Genomic DNA, 10,384 nt, shown 5'->3' with positions numbered 1-10,384 from the left:
GCAAGGAAGCCTAAAAGGATACCTGTCACGCCAGAGTGACCGGTTAATCTCGGTTCGATGCGCGTAGCCGCTCGTAATCCGTTTATCGGAATGGCGATTTGTTACGCTATAACTCGAACAGCTGCAGAAGGAATGGCGAGACCGCTTGATTAGTCGTCGCACTTTCTTCATTTCCGCCCGTTTCTCTCTTCTCCGCCGTTTCCGTCCGAGGAGCGTTGCGTTAGGGGAGGGTAATGGTGTCCGGCGCCGTTTCACTCTTCGTTTTACCCTGGCCCGGCAGTTCGTTAGATTTCCCGTTGTTAAAAAGCGTACGAGAGATACACCGAACCCGATAAACTTTGTTACTTTGTTTTTTCGCGGCGATCGCCGCTAAACCCGTTAACAAATATCTCATCGTTAGACCGAGGGGTCTTTCTACCAGTCGTAAAATCTGAAATTACCAGTAAAAACACGACATTTTACGGGAGGGCAGATAGCTTTATGTTAGTCTTCATATATCGTTAATAAACCGAATATTTTGTTTATTACCGGTAGACTGCGGGTTTTTATGCGAACGAAAAAATTCTCTGTATTAATTGTAAGACACGGGAGCTACGTAGACAATCAAAAAATGGAATAATGGTGCGCGAAAGTAAAATCGTCAAGCTTTGAAATGAGTCGAAGTTTGTTGCTTTTAACGAAATTGCAATAGGTTTTCTCGAGAATCAGAATTATGTCCGAATACTTTTTGGATCCGCTGTACGTCAATTTGAAATCGTGTTTGTGAAATTGGTAAAATGAAAAGTATATAAGCAAACCCTTGCACTTATAAACAGCCCTCTTTACTCCAAGATATTAATGCTACTAACGAAACTCATTGTCAGAACTAAGAACACTCGGACCAAGAAAATGTTCTCTTCTACCACGCAGAAAACTTTCCGAAGAGTGAAAACACTTTAGAACTGTGTGTTTCTTCAAGAAAATGGGACGACTCGTTTGGTAGACTTCTATTTAAATTGAGTACAATTTGGGTACAACGGTGAATCTGTAGACTACAAGGATGGAATACGTTTTTGTGTACGATATGCAAGCGACTGGATCTTTTTCCTTCAAGGGACGGTTTTAAAACAGGCGCGTTTTCCTTTTAATACGCGGCGGAATAAAACATCGCTCGGTTAGAAAAACTTCCTTGAATTTCTTTTTTTTTTCTCCTCGACTTTTACACATAGACCCCCCTGAATATTCATCAGTAAAGTACGACGAGAAAGTTCAATCTGCAAGAAGTGGACGAGCGACTTCGTTAGGGTCTTCCCTTTTCCAGTTCAAAGTTTCGGGCTTGACTGGAGCTTTGGATAAACTTTGATAAGGTAATATTGTTACCGGTACCTCGGAAAAACGAGTAGCTTTCTACTCTGCCGAAGAATATGTCCGATGTCGCTTCAATGAAGATGGATCAGACATAAAATTAGGAAAATCGCGGGTGAGATGAAAACTTTCGATTGCTTCGCCGGACGGTTAAGATATTCTCGAGATGAAAATCGGAGTCCCATACAGAACATGTGCAGAATCATTAAAACCGTTTTACCATAATATTCGATAAAAATCATTATTTCCTAACCTCTTCTTAAAAGCCATTCAGTCGTTTCAATATTCATCAGCAATGGCGGTCGTCCATAGATGTACCATTAAAAGGTCGTTTCGAAAACAGCGAATAACTCTGCCACTTTTTAATATTTTGTTCTGAAAAAAATGGAAAAGGGTAAAGTTTAGAGTTGCGTTAATATCACTGTAAAATCCCGGATTCTTCCACTTGTTAATTGTGCGAAAATAAATTCCCAAAAAACGTCGAGGTACCCTGTTAATTAGCAAGAGGATCGTAGTTCCTATCGAACCGCTCGACCAGGAAGCTACAATGAACTCGCAGGATAGCTCGGCCTGTCTCAGTCTCGGGGTTCCTGAGATTTTTCTATCGCCAACTGGCCTTTTCTCCTTTAAATCGTACGGCGCGATGGAATTTCATCGATATTCGCTAATAAATTTTAAAGGGTGCCCTCGAGCACGCCGGATCGCGCCCTAGCTGTAAATATTCAAAGTTTTCGTTCGAATCGGTTTTCCCACCCTTTCGGTTCCTGTTCCCCTCTTTCCCATGGTGGTTTTCTTTCTCTTCCACTGGGCCAATCACATTATGAGCAACGCGTGCGCGCGTGGTAAGAACAACCGAGAGAGGGAGGGCACACACACACACTCCCGAAACTTTTTCACGAGATGAATTCCTCGAAGAAGAAAGAGAGCCGGTAAGAAAATAGAGGGAAAAAAGGGCGTCCCGATATCGAAGCAGGCTCGAGAGCGTTTCGAGCGAAATCGTTTCTCGAAATTCGCCGAGGCCAGGTAGACTTGGATGCGCCACCGTTCGGGAACCAGCTACGAATGATTTACATCCGGAGTAAATCATCCGATGTTAGGCGCGCTTCAAACTTTGCCCCGCTGAAATATAAAACCGCGAACAGAGCGGAGTAAAGTTATCATACGGGTTTATGGCGGGAAACGGTTTTCAGGAAACAATTTTTCCACATCGATCCGCGGCGACGGTATTATTTTTCATAGTCGGGGCCGGCCAACGGTGTAATCGACCGGTCTTTTCTGAAAGAGTCGCTGCCGGTTCGATACCAGCTTTTATCGTGCCCTGGGAAACAGCAGTCTTCGCTTCACCACAGTTTTATTTTATTTAATTCGATCTTGTTTTATATTTAGAAACACGCCCTTCGAACCGCCCGCCGAGAAGGCAGAAACAAGCACGTCCGTAATCATTCTCTTATTCCTTTCTCGAATACAGAAGTGTGTTGGAAATGGTGAGGATGTCGCTCGGAAAAAAAATTATTATATTAGGACCTTGAATAAGTTCTCGCTGTTTCTTTTACAAAATAAAAGCTTTTACCCAATGTCCTTGCTTCTGGATCATTCCTAAAACTTTTAAACGTTATGAAACAGTTGACTCATCTACTTGTAATGTTTTTCCAAGTTCTGCTAGCGTCTGACATCGGTCTTGATCGCGAGTAATTCCTCCAACTTTTCGTCTTCAAATTTTTTCGGTGCGCCAAAACGTTCTTTATCCTCAAGTTCAAAATCATTATTTTTGAAGCGTCGAAACCAGTCTCTGCATGTCGTATCCGACAAAGCATTGTCACCATAAGTCTCAACAAGAATTCTATGTGCTTCAGCTACAGATTTCTTTTGAATAAAGTAGTGCAATAAAATTCCCCGCAAATACACTTTATTTGGCACAAAAGTAGACATTTTCAGAACTAAGAAAAAATTACTTTGTTTACACTAAAGTGAACTACCATACACTGAAATTTAAGGTTAGATACACTACTGCCTTGCATGTGTGTTACCATTCGAAATTCCACGAACGGGGTACTGCTACTGCCATTTTTGAAGAAACAGCGAGAACTTATTCAAGGTCCTAATACATTGGATAAGGAGACGAAAATGTGAACGGGTTGGACAAAGATAAAAAGAAAGCAGAAACAAAGGATAAGCAAAGCACTAGATAAAAACAAAAAATAAGAATCAGTTCAGTTAGCAGCAATTGAATGTTTGCTAATAAAAGAGCCATTAAGTAAAAGCATACTTGGAAATTCGTTATTTCCCGATATTGTTGGTTTACTATGCCGATTCAGTTACACGTCTTAATCTTAATGGTATGAAAGTTCAAGCAAGTAATCATTTTAGCCTGGAGCAATCCAGGTCTAACGAGGAACGTGTATATATTTTGCCATCGGATTGGCTCGAATAAATTGTGACGTTAACAACCGTGACTAGGAAGTTTTGTATTTCGCAGTATCAACGTTTATTCGAAAGATACCGAAGATGAGAAAAGACACGCGTGTTGGCACGAGTACAGCCCAGCGGCGGAGGGTGGAGGGGAAATTAAATTAAATTTAAATTAAGCTCAATTAAGTAAGCCGCTTCCCCCATGGGAACACGGCTTCTGTGCCCGGTTACTGCCCCTGAAATTCTCTCCTGGACGAAGGGGCTGGCTGAAAGGGTAGTGATCCTTGTCTAGTGCCGGATACGGAACTAATCTCTTTTAAATTAGTATTAAATTCTAAACGGGTTCAAGTCCGTGCTCGGTGGTTATTAAATTCCGGCATGCTATCACCAAGCACGCTTCCTATTCAAACCGCGTCGCGACGCTTCCTATGTTTTATACCAATCATAAATATGGCGGTCCTCTATATTGCCCTCGCATCGCACTCCCGAAGATTGCCCAGTTTTCACCGGGATTGCCCGTTTTAATTATTCTCTGACGATGCCGTTCGCGCACAAATTCGTGCCAAAACAGAATCAGTTGCCGCGACACAAACAAGTACTTGTATGAGTTGCGCCGTTTACTTGAACCTTTCGTTACGGGAAATTCGATTGTTCAGAGTTTAGAATATTGGATATGAGAATTTATTCAGCATTATTTATGGAGTTTTATTTTTGGATAAACAGCTTTGCGCGGAACAATCCATTTAAGCATAAGATACTTAATCCTGCGTTGCTCATGCGAGAAATATTAAAGATGGTGTCTATGTGAATGTAATCAGATTGAGAAGAATTAAATCTTGAAAAGAGTTAAAATTGAATATTTTTATTTGCAGAGATTTATTTCAACCTAGATCAAAAGTGTTAAATGAAAGAATGTAGATCATGTCTACTGCAAGTGAAGATAATAAATAGTCGCATTAGCTTACGCTGCTCTAAAAAGAAAAAGCACATATTACAATTGCGATCAGACGGACCAATTTCTATATTCCCAAGTGTTCGAACAATACGCAACAACTTTTAGAAAATTAGGCACGTAGTATTTGAAGAAGTATATTTGGTTTCACAGGAAGATGAAGTGTCGCTGCAATTTATTGATTTTCTCGCTTCTAAAAGAAGTCCGCGTCACGCTAGGTAGACATCAATGTAGGTTATATCATGTAACAAGATCGAACTTTCTCCATTTTTAATTTCTGCTAGGGCTTGAAAAAAGCGAGTGTAAAGGTGCTGAAAGAAGAGAGGAACGTTTCGACCTGAGCCTGCTAATGGACTCATCAGTAAGGTGACCTGCAGGGCCCTGTCTTAAACATAAATGTTCGATGATCGATTATGGACGGTGTCTATAGAACCAAAGGACTAAATAGCTACAGGGATCGACTTTGAAGTCCTGTAGTAACGTGTACACAAAAGATGTTGCTTCCCCTTTATTCAATTTATATTACACTTATACCGACAACTTTATATAAATACGTATAACAATTTTGAAATAGTAAATTAATACGATCTGGCTGGAATTATTTGCATATTTATATGTCAATTTAAAATTAGATAAGATATAATTAAATGTATAAATTAGTTGCACTAGCAACAAGGAACGATAAAAATAGGCACCACTAGGTAATAGTAACTATTTTTGTTTCCCGGAATTATAGTATAACCATGTTTCAAAAATGCTTTTAAAATATTATGCTTAGTACTTAATGCGTTTAAAATATAATGCTTCTTAAAATACATTTTAAATCTCAACGAATAAGAGGTAAAACGTTTTACCTTTAATTAAAAACAAACGATTTTTTCTAACCAAATTTATTCCGAAATCACGACATAAAACGCGTGTTCGTAACCTTCGCTAACTTCGTAGATCGTTGTGTTCGTCTCGGAACAGGCGGATGATTTTCGTCGTTTTAATTCCAACCCATCAGGTTCCAAAAGGAGATCGCCGGAATTAATAATATTTAAAAGTTTGCAAATGGTGCGCTACTCCGAGGCGCGCAATAATGCATGCGCCTTCCGTTGCCGCATGCAATACTCACGACTGTGAAAGAAAAAGGAGGAAGGCGGATCTTTCCCTGCTAAATGTATGACCGTGCTCCCGCTTCAGCTTCGCTTCAGCACGGTGAATTCATTTTTTAAACTTCGTGCGGTTTGCTCGTATTCAGCGCGGCGAAGCTCTTGTCGTGTTCCAGCCTTCGCGATTTGCAAATTTTCGAAAAGGGAACATCGAAGAAATAACACTGATACGCAACAACAGCTCCAATTTTATTCTGATAATAATCTTCGCGTCTACCTTCCTATTAACCATTCTTTATCGCGTAATAGCATATAGTTGAACAGGTATATGCACTTGGAAATTAAGTTTGACTTTATATTAGAAATTGGAAATTAAATTTGATTTTATTTATATCATTAGGATTCCTTCTAAGAAATTCTGTACTACAAAGTTGACTCGGTACTATTTGTCCCGAATCTTTGAACGTACCTCCGGTACTTGAAGAACTGCACTACTTCGGCAACGTTTCGCAGAAATATTTTGGCCGATAATGGAGTGCCTGTTCTTTTTTTTTTTTTTTCTGTCCGCCCGGAAACGCCAGTTTCGCCGTGCTCGAATGATGACAGAAATTCGCTCGGTCCTGGTTTTCCGCGGAAATAAACACGAAGCAACACCAATGGACTTTCTCATTTTCACGCAACGAGAATCTCTTGATTGTTAACGTGTTCTCTCGCTCGGGGGAAAAAAAAAGCATCGTAGAGTCGGTGGCTCGACTTGTTGTCGACCTAGGGGTCGTACGTCGCCAGGCTCGCGCCGCCATAGTATTTTCGGAATCACAATAATCAAAAGGATGCCCTATTGAACGTAAAGCGCGGAAAGAACGGGGAATACCAAGGCTCGCGTTCCAAATTTAAAAATTCAAAAGAGCTCGGAGTTTGTGAAGCTCGCCCTCGTAAACCGCGACATATTTCGCAAGAATATAAATTCTGCCGCAGCGAACCCCGGGAACGGTGAAATTGCGCTGTGCACCCTGTGAAGCTGCGCCCGTTTCTTATTGGTCGAAAATTTGAATTTTCCGCTGGTGTCCATTATGGCCCCGTCGCCCGTGCCCGAGACTGTTTTCCAGCCGCCCCCTCCCCTCCACGACCAATGTCGCAAATTTTTTAAGAGAATAGTTACCGTTTCCCCGCTGCCAGCCCCTATTTTATGCCGCACAAAGAAGCCTGCTTGAACAGGCCGAACGACGAATGAGAACGTCCAGGTTTGCGTCTTTGACACGACACTGCGATACGGAAATTCGCACAATTTTTATCCTGCTGCGTATTTCTAGCGATCGTACTTGCACACATTTAAGCGGTTGCATTTGCAAATACTTAAATGATCGGTTACACAATTTTCAGGAAGAAACAAGATCGTATATTTATTTCTAACGATTAGCATACGAAAGAACAACACATCTGCATATTTAGTAATTTTTTTAGAGAAAACTATTTTCATTTGTTTGTTTCAGTTGTTTATAACAAAAGTGTAGCCGGTGTCCCTACGTGCAAAGTGATAGCCAATGATCTGGAAAAGAAATCCAAAAATATTTATTTAGTATACGAGCGTGGCTAGTGATTGATCGTTCAGTTACGTGAAATAATGATTGCGAGCAAAATGGCGGCGCTTTACAGTTGAACTCTGGATTTTTCGAAAAAGAACGCTTGTTTTCGGTTCACAAAATGAACAGTATAACGTAAAATGAAACTATTAAAAAGTTTCTGACCACCTAACGATTTCAAAACGATGAAAAAGCCTATTTTTTCAGGGTCACGTTCTGACGTATGCGCGTTTGAAATCGTTCAAATAATTACGAGCGTCATCTCAATGATTCCGGTTTTAGCGCGGCGGAATTTGAATGCATATCCGTTTTTGCAGGCAGCCATGCACAAAACGGCGATCTTCCACATAGTGGTTGCGCCCCACTCTCTTTGGTACGCGTGTCCGAAAGGGTGGTATTAGAGCCGCCGTTTTCCTGGCCAACCGAAATTAGCATAGGGGATTAGTGCGTCCGTGGCTTAAAGTAGACACGCATGGTTGCATGCCGATAAGACTTTATTAACGTCAGGTTTAGTTATCCTGTAATTTCGTCCGAGCCGTGACCCTCCGCTCCACCATGACTTTCTCGGCTCGGCTTTTGGGATAGGCTGCCACGCAACCACCGAGTGTGAGAATTTTCGGTGCCCCGGCAAAATAAACCTTCATTAAAGAACCAGAGTTTTTTAAATTGAATTTTTTAATTGAATCCCCCTCCCTTCATTTTTTTCCGAAAATGGAGTTTCTGCTTGACCACCTCCTACCCCATCTTCTTGATTATTCGAGGAATGTTATTCCGGTATTGTAATCGTTGCAATAAAAAGTAAGAAACTTGATAAAAATAATAGAAATAAATGCTCAATTTTGGTAAGCTAGAAAATCATTATTTTGTGAGCGTGAAGAGACGTGTTAATGCTGATGCGAAAATTAATTAATTCATGCGCTGGTATAATTTAATTTATTATACTTTCGAAAGAAATTTACACTGTATTCTTCGTTAAAAGAATTTTTTACTAATGATATTTTATTAAAAGTTATTCGTCGTAATCAGCCTCTTATTAATTTTGTGGGTTTGTATCTTTCGTGGTAAATTGTTAGTAAAGATCGGACAAATTTTAAACATTTAACAACATAAAATAAAGACTGCTATTGTAACCAGAATTTTGTGAATTACTGGCGAGTATTGATTGATAAATTATTAAAATCACTTTAACGTGATTAAAGTATGTGGAAACCAATATATGATCGAATATTTAAAAGGTGATTTTGTATGCAACAATAAATTCAAAGCATAATTCAATAATATTTATTACAAACAGGTCGGTTTGTAAGTCTAGTACATGTATAAAATATTTGTGACGAATAAATTGGAAATCTATAATAATATCTGTAATAAACAATTTCTTATTGATTAACCTTAGAAAGCTTCGCTTCTACTACACTCACACTTTGCCTACTGTAATACTCATAAAGTGGGATTACTGCCACGTTGCATGAACGTTCGTAACAATATACAATAAACAAATAAATTAGTCAATAGTAAAACAATAACAATTTTCAGAAAGTGAAAGCTCGTAACGAAAAATTTTATTCAATAATTTTAATTTCTGTTTTCCACCAAGAATATTTTTCTCTGTAGTATGTTTCATTACCAAACCAGAAAAATATTTGTCTCTGCACAATAATTTGATCAATTTAAAAGATAATATCTTCACTTTTTAATCTACTTTCTTATTCTACTGAAACAAAAAATTGATAAGTTTATTAGCGTTAATTTTTAAGAGCACGTGACGTGGTAGTAATGTCCCCCACAAATGATTTCACAATTTTCAAGCTTTAATGATATTATTTAGGCTCACGCGACAAGACAGTGAAATGTTCTTATCTGCAAGCTCGTCAAATTTAATATCTAATGATAGGTTGCTGAATAATAAGTGCTGTTCTTTTCACACGAAGGTAGGCCCCCTTCATACAGCGTTAATCTTTATACTCTAGTTCAAGAAATTAATATTTCCACACAATTTTCGAATTAATTAAAAAACTACATATTCCATGTACCGTGTCGCACATTATATATTTTATATCATTTCAGCTAACCATTTTTAAATATTTATTGACATTAAATAACATAGTTGATACAAGTCTATTGTAATATTCTTTTACGTAATACTAAATACGATTCAACCGAAGATTTACAAAAAATCAACCGTGACAGTTATTTATATAGAAATGTACAAACACAGCTTGAACTTAATAAAATGCGAAACTAGACGTAGTATAATTGTTCTTTAAAAAACATTCACCAGACACACTTCCTCCTTAAATAGTTTATTCAAATGTCGAAACGAGTCGCAAATAACTTTCATTCCTTTTTCATTTTCTCCTATCGAAGATAATTAACGATCCGTTTATTTTAATTTATTATTGGTCTCGATATCTGTTATTTAGAAAAATGGGGGACGTACTCTTGCTGTTCGATTCCATTTCAATTGTTTTGAAAGTTATCCACGACTCACTCGAATAAATAATTTTCTAAAAAACAATCTGAAACAAAAGGGTACATCATTAATACACAAAATTCTCAATGAACCACAACGCGTCGAAACCAGAGATCGAATCTGAATCCGCATAACTTCTTTAAAAAAAAAACGTCACCATATTATAAGTTTCAATGAGAACAGATCAAGAAAATGTTTAACTTGTAAAATATAAAAATATAAATTCTCCTTTTACAGGGACAGATACTGTAACAATATTAAATAATTGTTACAGTTCAAGGCTTGCTCAAGTTTCTTTTAAGGAGCATTCTCGAATAAACTCTAAATAATTCTAGAATAATTTGCTTTTAACTTTTATTGCACAGGTTGCAAATTAATCCGTTCCACGAAAATACGTCTTGAAGATGTTCCTACGTGCACTTTCGTGTCCATAAACAATTTTCCAGAAACAGGTTGCACTGAAAGCGTTAAATGAACCATGCAAATTCGAACAGAACAGCTTTTACAAACGAAAGATAATTGCGTCTCGTGA

Source organism: Halictus rubicundus, chromosome 6 (assembly GCF_050948215.1).
Source record: "Halictus rubicundus isolate RS-2024b chromosome 6, iyHalRubi1_principal, whole genome shotgun sequence".
Taxonomy (NCBI): Eukaryota; Metazoa; Arthropoda; class Insecta; order Hymenoptera; family Halictidae; genus Halictus; species Halictus rubicundus.
This window is presented reverse-complemented; position numbering follows the sequence as displayed.